The sequence below is a fragment of the Arachis duranensis genome, chromosome 5 (assembly GCF_000817695.3).
Source record: "Arachis duranensis cultivar V14167 chromosome 5, aradu.V14167.gnm2.J7QH, whole genome shotgun sequence".
In the NCBI taxonomy this organism is placed as follows: Eukaryota; Viridiplantae; Streptophyta; class Magnoliopsida; order Fabales; family Fabaceae; genus Arachis; species Arachis duranensis.
In genome coordinates, this window is record NC_029776.3 from 95,543,386 (window position 1) to 95,555,215 (window position 11,830).

The following is an 11,830-nucleotide window of genomic DNA, read 5'->3' on the forward strand; positions in this document are numbered from 1 at the left end:
CGCAATGAACTTTCGAATGTGGGATTTGAACACTTTGTTCATCGTGGCTTGAAATGTGGAAGGGACATTGGTAAGGTCGAAGGGCATCACGACAAATTCATAGTGTCCAAGGTGTGTCCGAAATGCTGTTTTGTGAATGTCCTCATCCCGTACTCGAATCTGATGATAACCGGAGCGTAAATCAATTTTGGAAAAATAGGCAGCACCGTATAGCTCATCTAAAATTTCATCAATAGTGGGGATGGGAAACTTATCTTTGATTGTAATGGTATTGAGAGCGCAATAGTCCACACAAAATTGCTAGCTACTATCCTTCTTCCGCTCTAGCAACACCAGGCTGGAAAAAGCACTGTAACTTTTCCTAATCATCCCTGCCTGCATCATCTCCTCTACCAGCTTCTCAATCTCCTCTTTTTGAAAATGTGGGTACCGATAGGGCCGGACATTCACTGGATTAGTTTCGGGCAGCAAGTGAATTTGATGCTCAATTTTCCTTTGTGGAGGTAATTGCTCTGGCTCCTTGAATACTTCTTGATACTCATCTAGTAATAGTTGCACCTCTTCATCTTATGCACTCGGTTCTGTTGTAGGCATCGATTCAATCACACACAGGTGCAAAGATGAGGCAATTACATCTGCCAACACCATTTTGTTGAGGACTCGGTTCCCTACTGCCTCTGGCTGGAACAACCTCTCCCCCTGCAGCTTGATAATAATTTCACCCACTTTGAATTCCATGGTCAAGTGCATGTAGTTCATCATAACATCACCAAGTTGCATAAGCCATTGCTCCCCTAGAACAACATCTGCACCCTTAATATCCAGTATGAAGGTCTCCAACCGGAAACCATACCCTAGCATATGCAATGGCACTGCGCTACACTTGGGTGCACAACCGATACACTCTCTATTACCCACATACACATTCAGCTGGTGCACTGGGGTCAGGGGCAAGCACAATTTCTGGGCAGTAGCTGCTTTCATGAAATTATGAGTACTGCTGCCATCAACTAGCACCATAACTGGATGACCATCACAAGTTCCGGTAATCCGAATAGTCTCTGGATGATACACACCCACCATGGCGTTGAAGCTGATCTCCATTACTCGTTCCTCGGGATCGGATTATGGCGAATTAATGTCCAATTTGAAGCTCTTATCCATATCTGGTCTTTCCCGAGTTAACTCCTCTAACTCCTCTCCCCCTACTAACAACAAGTATGTTGATTTGTATTTATGGTCCCTGGAGTATTTTTCATCACAGTAATAACACAACCCCTTATCCCTCATTTTTTTTAATTTCAGTAGAAGAAAGGTGTTTGTGGATTTGGTTAACTGATGGAAGCATGTTGGAAGACTTCTCTGATAGAGTGTTCATCCCTGTGGCTGCTGGGATGCAGTTGGGAGAGTGTAGAGGTGGAGTGCGATTTGCACTCAGTTGGGTGGGCTGGGAGCTTCCCATGGTTCTACTCCTATGTGGCCTTAAATTCAGGTTGCTGGCTTGAAATTTTTGTTCATGAAGCTTGGCCAACGCCATAGCTTCAATGTACGTGCAGGGTTTAGCCAGCATGAGTTCACACTTCAATGTCTCAGGTAACCTAGCAACAAATAATGAGGTAAGCCATTCTTCACTCAACCCTGTTACTTGATTCGAGAGCTCTTCAAACTGGTGCTGGTAAGCTGCCACGGTTGTGACTTGTTTGAGCTCCTTCAAGGCTGCCTTGGGGTCATGGAAGATGCTGCGGCCAAACCGAACACAGAGGGCGTCAAAAAAACTCTCTCAAGTGTGATTAATGGAATTGTTCACGTACCAACAACACCATGTATAAGCGGGACCAGTCATGTGGAATGAAAGCATTTATACCATCCACGCTTCTGGCACGGCATATACTTTGAAATATTCTCGAACCCGAAACGTCCACTCTTCCACCCCCTCTTCGTCGAACATGGGTAGCTCTGTTTTCACCCCCCTTTTGGCCAGCGAGGTTGCTGCAAATCTCCCGTAACCGCGAAAAAGTCGCTGGGTGTTCCATACTCCCGAATGAGTTGTTTTAGCTTGAGTAAATCATGCAACATCTTCTCGATGTTCTTGACAGAGGTCTCAACGGAACCGAGCCGCTCTTGGGTACCCCCTATTTGAGCGATCATCTCAATTTCGCTGCGTTACAATGCAGCGATCTTGAAGCGATTTTGCTTGCAAACATCCTCGAGCTGTGAAATGGGAGTTTCTGATTCCATTGAATTCTCTCAATGAAAGCACCAAATTGTTAGGATTGAAATTCACAACACAAAATTTAGATTTAGTGTAGCAAGGCTTAGAAAAATAGAAGAATGTATGAGATAGAGAATTGATTATTATGAATGCAAATTATAGTAGTAACACTCCCTTCCTTCGAGTCCAGGGACCTCTAACAAACTGATTCTCTTCTTACCCCACTCTATTCCCCCCACTTCTCCTATATCCCACAGAATCGTAACTAATTCTCCTTCTACATTCCTAGTGTACTCTCACCCTCACTTTCCCATATAGTAGTCCTTAGTCCAAACAGGGGCCTTCCTCTCTCTTCCACTCTTAATTGGGTCTGTCTCTATTATTGCTTTATTTGAGACTTCAGAACCTTTACTTGGATTGGGTTGTTGAATTGGGTCTAGATCCAGGTCAGTGCTTGCAACATACGGCCACTATAAGAAAGAAGGGAAGAACAAGATAGAAGAATAGAAGAAAAAAGAAAATTTTGTTAGAAAAAAGGAACGTAAAAGAAGGAAACATACAATAACTAACTATGAAGTGGATAAGAAATTAGAAAAAATTTAGTTTTTAAAATTTAAATTAATCTTAATTATAAATGTGCATCTAAAAAATAGGATTATGTTTTAAATAAAAAATAATTAAATAATATTAAAGACTGCTTAAAACTATATTTTATTATACAAGTAACATTTTTCAAGTTCAAATACTAAAAAATATAATTCATTCAACTTATCAATTAGAAGTTGAAAATATACATCTAATTTTGCTTTTGAATTTTTCGGGATGTGAGTAACACAAATTAAAAAGAAATAAAGATTTTTCATACACATTTTCAGGAGTAAGGTTGTACAGGCTAATAATCATAGGTAGGCTAAAAATAAGAACTTGAGAGATTGAAGTGAATATTATGGGAATGTTATTTTTAAGTTAATTAGTTAAATAAACAATATAAATGAGTGAATTTTTTAAAATTTTTTATCTATTTTTTAAGAGAAAATAGCAATAGATCCTTGACTTTTTATTTTAAAAATAAATTGACTAACTAAAAATACAAAAATATTTTTTACTTTTTAAAACATGAGATATTAAAGTCCTTTTAAGAGATCGATTTGTCTTTATATATTTTGAATAAAAAGACCTAAATATTTTATATTTTAGAAGTTAAAAATTTTTTTGTATATTCAATTAATTAAGAACATATGTGTTTTCGAATTAAAAAATTAAAAATTTATTTATCTTTTGTTCATCTTTTAATATTATTTATTTTAAATTTATGCATTATATCCTTATTTTAACACTTAATTAACTAGTCTTATCTTTAACAACTATTTTGGTTAAGATATTTTTATTTAACGAATATTGTAATAACTGAACTTCGTAATTGAGTAAAAAATAATAAATACTTGAATAATTATTTAAAAATATCTGTAAAAGAAATGCTATTAATTATTATAAACTAATATTTCCTTATTTTTCACTAATGACCAGTAAAATTTTCTTAATTCTTCACTAAAGACAAACACAATATAATAATGTTATATTTTTAAAAAATTTCCTTTTTTTTTGGTAAACAATTATTTGAGAAAATTTCAGTGGTGTCCCATCCAGTCAATCTAGGTGCATGAGGCCCAGCTGTCCCTGAGAAGTGGCTAAGTAAATTTTCTTCCAATAATCTGAACATCCATCAATTGCGCTTCATTTACGAAATCCCTAAACTCCTCAATGTTTCTCGATTGCCTCACCCAGCTTTCCTTACGCCGGATCAAGAATTTTATAAAGCCCCCACATCTCTAGTCTCTGAAATGCAGTGACCATCCATATACTGCTACAATAGAACACGTTAAGTCACTATTAATTCCAGCCACGACCAACGCTCTAGTTGCTTATCTTACACCATACTATGCTTTGTTTCCACAACGTTAGCATCCTCACTCTATTTTCATTTGGGAATGCTAGCGTACCGGTACTTTATTTAGCATAAAAGAACGATCAGATTTCTTAGTGTTGATTGGTTCAAATGTAAGGTAAAAAAATAATGTTAATCACTTTTACCAATATCTTGAGTTCCATTGTATCCTTTACGTTAATACTTAATAGTGTTGCTGTTGTTTGAGGAGAGATGTTCTTCTGGTTGATGATGATAGATTGGTGGTACGTAGAGTTTGAGACAGAAAAAGGTTTTGTTGAGGAAGAAAAAAGAGGTAAAATTGAAAAAGAAAAAAAAAAGAAAAAGAAAAAAGAAGTTGACTAATTATGATAGAGTGAACTACCATTTTTATCCACGAAAATTTTAATGAGACGTATATAGGTAAGGTGAAGTCAGATTCGTCTTGATTGAGACCCAATGTTAAAAATGAGCGGGTTTATTTTTGAGATTCGTACCTGATTCATAGATTTGATAAAATCTTACTATATTTGGATTACACTAAAATTGGATCTAAACCAGTAAAGTCTGAGTCATGATAAGTTTTATGTCAAAAAATTTATGATGCACTTATTTATAAAGAAAAAAAAAACATATCTGTTACGGAGAAATTGATATCCATATTTGAACTTCAATTTGTCCATAAATTCTAATTTCATACTTTTTTATCTATTTTTTAATAAAACAAGTGTGATTAAAAATAAAACAATAAGTTTATAATTAATATAACATAATATTAAAATTAATTTAAAACATATATATCTTTTCTATTTTTGAGACCCTTACTCAACCCTAGACCCGGTGAAATCAAACCAAATTAGTCCCAAAATGTTCAAGTTCGGGTCGGATCTTTGAGTATGGGTCGGGCCATGTGCATTCCTAGTTTTAAACACTGACAAATCTATTCACAAAAAAAAAAATTACAGTTTTACCTATAAAAGATGGGTTTCATATGACAAAATTATCCAAACACTAAAAAATTATATAAAATTTCCCAAATTGCACTTTTCCTAACCCTAATCTCAACACCCCTTTTTAAAATCTCAACCATTCATATATTCTTTTCATGGATTTCACCACCTCTTTCACCACCACCACTACCACTGCCGCTACCACCGTCCACCTTACCTTTCTCCTTCTCTACTATCACAATAACAACAATGAGGATCGAGTATGGCAACGAAAAAGTAGTACTTGTTTCACTTGACCTTCTTCTTATTCTTCATCTTGTTCTGCAATCATCTTCTTTTCCAAAATGTAAATTGAGAGGATTAGGATTTTCCAAAACCAACCATGTTAAAATTCAAATCCACCACCACTTGAGAAGTTGCAATTGTCGCTGCTCCATCGTCGATCTCGGAGATAGCAGTGACGATTACAAGAACAAATGTTGCAAACATGCCAAAAAGAGATTATAGAACAGAAGCAATAGCAAAGATAGAACACACTAGAAATTACAAAAAGAGAGGGTAGTGAAATCGGAGAGAAAAATGGTCGACGTTTGAGTGTTTTAGAGAGAGAGAGAGAGAGAGAGAGAGAGAGAGAGAGAGAACGGGCTGGCTGGGGAGAGAGAGTGTGGTTGAGGTTCTTGGATATTTTGGCCATGACGCGGCGGACAGGGCACTCGTAGAGAGAGAGGTAGCCGAGGGAGGAGGAGGCGGAGGTGGCGAAGTGAAGAGAGGTGGTGTGGAATAAAAGGATATTTGGGTGGTGGTGAGGAAAGATTTGGGTGGTGGTGAGATTTGGGATTGGAGGAGTGTTGGTGTGGAGTAAAAGGAAGTTAGGTTATATTAGAGGGTATTTAAGGAACTTTAAATAATTTTTTAAGGTTTGGATAGTTTTGTTAGCAAAAGTTTATTTTTTATGGATAAAAATAGTAATTTTGTTTGTTCATGGGTAAATTTGTTAGCATTTTAAACTTTTATTGGTACAAATGGTAGTTTACTAAAAAAATTTGAGGATAATAAGTTAAAATAATATTGTAAATTTTGGGAGTAAAATTGTAACTTTAAATAAATGTTAGAGATACTTTGTGTATTTTTTTCCTTTGTTTTTTATATCCAAAATCAAATAAATTGATTTAATGCAAATAGCTAAAAGTTGGACTAAATAAAAAATATAAATTAAATCAATTTAATTCAAATTAAGAAACATAAATCATGTAGGGTGATTAGTTTTGCTTATATGCTTTAACTTTGTCGAGTTTCATCATGTTGATCAAGTTAAGAAGTAGTTCGGGGCATACTAGCAAATACCGGAATCCAATCAATATCAACAAATATTTGTTCATGACCACTCGAGACGGGATGTATATTGACCTAATATTTATATAAGGAATTTTATTTGGATGGAAAGCTCTTTAATAACCTCAGCACATTATTTCGATTAAGCCTAAGCTAATTCCAAACAAACTTAAGAGTATTCCACTTAGTAACTTGTGTGATTTTGTGTCAAACACTCATTAGTTGATAATGTGCTTGACGATCTTACGCTCACAGTGGTGCCTGATGATGTTCGTCCAACGGGAGCATGCAAGTGATCAAATTATTAAATCTCTCGTAGGATGCATCCAATTGAAGCTGAGTTGGCGGGCTATGTAAGCACACCGAGATACTAAGAGGGAGGAGATGAGGGAGATGAGGGATAGGGGGCATAAAGGAGAGAGTTGTGAACGGATAACTTGACGTTGAGTCAAAGAAAGATACTAAGTACCAATATCTTGAGGAGTTGGGAGACGGTGCTAATGGTGAGCCAGTACATCTATTGTAGCCAGAGCTAGAGTAACAACCTCACTTCGTCCTTCTATTGCAAACACAGTTTAAGGGCACACACATGGCATGTTCCTCATCTAGCACACATCTAGAGCAAATTCTCACTCACTACAAGCAGCTGAGAGAATTTGTGTCTAACATGCTTGTAAATATTTCGTTATACCTCTCTTTAGACTGCTGTAGCTCTTGAGCTTGTTGGTGAAGGCTCTGGGTGAGATTCTGCACCAGTTTCTTCAAATCGATGCTGTCTTCAGGATCGACAACGCGGTTGGTGGCTGAGGCAGATGAAGCCTTCAATGTGGAGGTGCAAAGGTTACATTGTTGGCGAAGAACAGTCCTAGTCCGTAGACACGATTCTTGTACGGTTTAGATGTGGTCTCACGTCATACCGTGTCAAGATCAACAACTACCTAGCGGAGTTGCTGCCATCCTCTGCGTGTAGACCTCCTGCATAACACATGTTATGATTAGGATGATAGTTAATTAAAAATTTTATGTCAAATGATGTTTACTCATAATGATGTTTAGACCGCTGATCAACAAATCTCTCTTTGTTCTCCTTCAAAGTGTGAGTATACTTGAAGGTCTATGTCATCATTACATCACGATCCAATGACTTAGCTTAGACTACACATGTTGAAACAATATGTTAAATTAATTAATAATGACATTAAATGTCAAACACAAAATGAACTTAATAACAAAATAAAACAAGTTACATACCAGTCTGTTCTTTGTCTTCATGAAAGTTGTTGAGCTGTCGGTATATTTTGACAACCTGATCAATACCTTGTTAGTTCTATTTGTGATATGGCGATGCCTAGACCCTTAATTAGTCTCCCAATGGACGTACAACACCTTCTTAATGTCTGGGGGGAGCCAAATAGTGAGGTGGTCATGCCTCTCACATACGTCGTCCATCATCTGCTAAAGCTGCCTAGCCATCCGATTGTCGGAGATCTTCCTGGTCATGGCATCGTGAGTCTTGTCCCATATAAATTTCTCCTGGACAAAGAATATTTAGCACTAGTTAATCGAAATTAAATACACAATGAAACAAAATAAAAGATATAAACTAGTTAAGGTTTGAATCAAATCGAGTTTTTACCACCCACTTTTGAAATCATTGCTCTATGGTCTCAGCAGGGATCTTCTTGTAGCTCGGCCATGGGTGGTACACTCCTGTATACATGCATTGTTATTTGGTGTAAACCTATCAATGAAAAACTTAAGATTAGTAGTTTAAATCAAATTTGAAGTAATCTATAAACCTCAAGTGTATATAGATTTTTTATAAATTTTGGTAGATTTTCATCTATAATTAGAAGGCGCCGAAAATTCTATCCATCAACAATTTACTTAAACAATTCACAAACAAACCAATATGAAATTATATCACTTAAGCATTAACATCCATCAACAATCAAGAATTCTCAAACACCTTCAGCAGTTCAAACCTACTAACTTAAATCGAACATATCTTAACAACCAAATTCCATTAAAACTAGAAAATTGAATATAACTAAATTAAACTAACTGATGAAAGTGAAAAATTTAAGATTAGCAACCACATATGTTGAATAAGAATATTAATAGTTTGCATATAAAAGACCTAAGGTAGTACTCACGCCATCAAACCATCTGGTCAAATCGTCATCCGTACGATGGGAGGTGGTGGAAGGGCACTTAGCTGGGATCCGTGAGAGGATTTCGGCACCACGATGTGTATTGTTAGAGGAGGCGTCGTCGTGGAAATAGTGGACTACTGAGCGGATGGAGGTGGTGGAGGAGTCCACTCTTGTGAAATAGCCAGACGATTTCCTGGTGGCAGGGTGGTGCAGCAAGAGGAGTCATGTAGTTGGGATTGGGGACCATGATGAACGGATGATCCTTTGCACCCATTGCCAGTGATATCCCAGGGGTAGTCGGAGTAGAGGACAATGAGTGAGAAGTCCCAGGAGCACTAGTAGACACCTTCCCTCTACCATGACCATGAGGCCGATTTGTGACACCTCTGTATGTCGTCATGTCTGCAAAGAGCAAACTAGCAAACACGTATGTCACAAAAACAATATAATAGCAAAAATATGTCACAACCTATAACTTAAAGAAACACATGGGTGCTATATAACTTAGTAAGAGAAACACATTAATTGAAATCAAGTACATAGCAAACATGGTTCAATATAACTTGAAAATTTTTCGAAAAGATGCTAACAGGCCAAATCATCAATCCAATTTCATAATTTCAACACATGCCAAATCAATTACCTAAACTATGTGAAGTACCAACATTCAAACATTTTAGGTTCTAGTATGTCCACAAGGCCTAACTGCACAAACTTGATAATTAAAGCAATAATCAATATGAGCAAGCATCACCAAGTAACAAGCAATAATAAATATGAACATTCAACACAATCAAGCATTTAACCAAATAGTTCTAGTAGCATATTCATCAGAACTTAAGAAATTTCAAACTCTTCCAGCAGTCTCAGAACCCAGTAACTTGTTATAATCCTATCTTAACTACCTAAAATCCATTAAAATAGAAAATAACTCTAACTAAGCTAACTAAGTAAAAATCAAATTAATGAAACTAAAGCTAACCAAAATATAATTGATAAAGAGATTTGATTAAGGACCTAGATTGTAGAAACAGAAAGGAAACGAAGCCCGGGGAAGGAGTTGCAGTGGCTACCGAAAGGGAAGGAGTTGCAGTGGCTGCCAGAGTTGCATCAAAACTCGCCTAAAAGAGAGACGGTCGATGACAAGGGGCTGTTGGAATAGAGGTGGCCAAAGACATCGTTAAGGGAGAGATGAGAGGGTTAGAGAGTGAGTGAGAGATGAGAGGGCGCAGTTGTGTCAAAGCTCGTCTGAAGGAGAGACAGACAATGATAGACTGCTACTGGCGGAAGCTTCTAGAGACATCCTTAATGGGTAGACAAGAAGGCTAGAGAGGGTGAGGAGAGAGAGAAACCTTAATTCGAAATAAGGGGGAGAGGTTTCCCAGTTCAAATTTAGGGTAAGAATCTCGTCGGATTTACCGGTAGTAACGAATCAGCGAGTGAACAAAATGACCGATACACTAATTAGGTTTACCGTCGAAAAAATCCGATCCTAAATCCAACGGTAATTATTGTGCCAATTTTTTTCTAATTATTATAGGTGAATTTACTGTCCGAAACCAAAATCCATCGATAAACCCACTGCTAACTTGCGTGCTGAATTCGCCGGTAAATCTGACAATACTCATTATTTTTCTTGTAGAGACCACCGCATTCATGGGTGCATCCTCTTCAAGTGTACATTAGTAGCCTCTTGTGTATACTGTGTCAACCGCTAATCTACTATAGGCCACTTTTCAAACTAACCAGAATCATGTTCAACCAAATCTCTATTATAATATGGTACGATATTGAAATCCTGAACTATCTCAAGGAAACAATATTGCAAGATTTGGAATAGCCTTGCGAACTTGTTATGTGACTTTTTCGGATTACGTAGATCTTGGATAGGGGTGTAACAAATATATCAGATCCACCCAATTAGCATATATGATCTATATCCCCCCAAAATTTTGGATAATATCTAATCTGATTTGATTGATCTGATTAAAAGTAAAAAAATAAATAAATAAAAAATATAGGCTAAAGCTAAATTAGATCTCATTTTACTCTTAGCAATTTCAATAACCCTAACCTAGCCTAGTCTTAATCCCACCCCATCCCATTGCTGTTGTCTGGTCGTTGACACCATACGACGTCCAAACTACTGATCCATTACTCTTTCCTTGCCACTGCTCCCCTTCACTATGTTGTTATGCTTCATCCTCTTTATTCTATTTCATTTGCTCTGAATCATTCTACTTGGTTATGATATCCTTCTACTTCTAAATTACTCTTGCCATATCGAAATTGTTTTACTTATGCTTTTCTGATAAGCGCAACAAAGCGATCTGGTTCTAATCACCACTATCCTCACCATCCTGTTGTTGTTGTTGTTGTTGTTGTTGTTATTGTTGTTTTGAGTTTGCTTTTTATTCCTTATTGTGAGTATTACTATTGTTGTTATGTTAGAGGATTATGGTTGCAATTCTCATTTGTCAATTGATTTCAATTTTGGCATAAATTTTGTTTTTTTTTTCCTTGTTGCAAGTATTTTTTTATTTTACTTGAATTTTGAACAAAAAAGATGAGTGAATAAAGAAAAAAGAAAAACATTTTCGTTGACGGATCAAATTGGATTTCTTGATAAAAAATTTCAATATTCGATCTATTCTGATCCAAAATCTTAATTGAGAATATGATCGTGCATTTGTTTGAATCTGATCATATCAGTGTACACTCTTTTTTGGACAATCGTCTTTTATTTTTTTAATATGTATTTTCTGTATATAGACTTAAAATAATAATTCTCTTGTTACGCTTTTGTAAATGAGATAAGTAACATAATTTTGTTACTTATATTGTTTGTAAATGAGATTTATACACCTATCTTATTTTTTCATCTAAGGTAGTGATTTCATTACTAGAAGAAGGTCCACTAAGGACTTACATGCAACAAGGGGTAAATAAGGAAAAGTTCCACCAAATAGGATTTAACTAAAGCTTATTACATTGAAGAAGTATGAAGAATTGGTAAAGTTAGCTCATGCCCTTCCGTTCTTGTAGCATAGCACGGGCTTCTTCAACACAGAGATGGAGGCTTCCTGGACCCGTTGAAGATGAAACTATTCTTGGCTTTCCAAAACTGCTAAAGAAATTGCCGCTAGCTCTACCCAATCTGATTTGTCATTGGAAGCTTCTATTTTTTTCTGTAATTTCTTTCCAACATCGCCAAGGGTATTCATTTGGGTTTGGAATAGGGAAGTCCGCTAAGAGC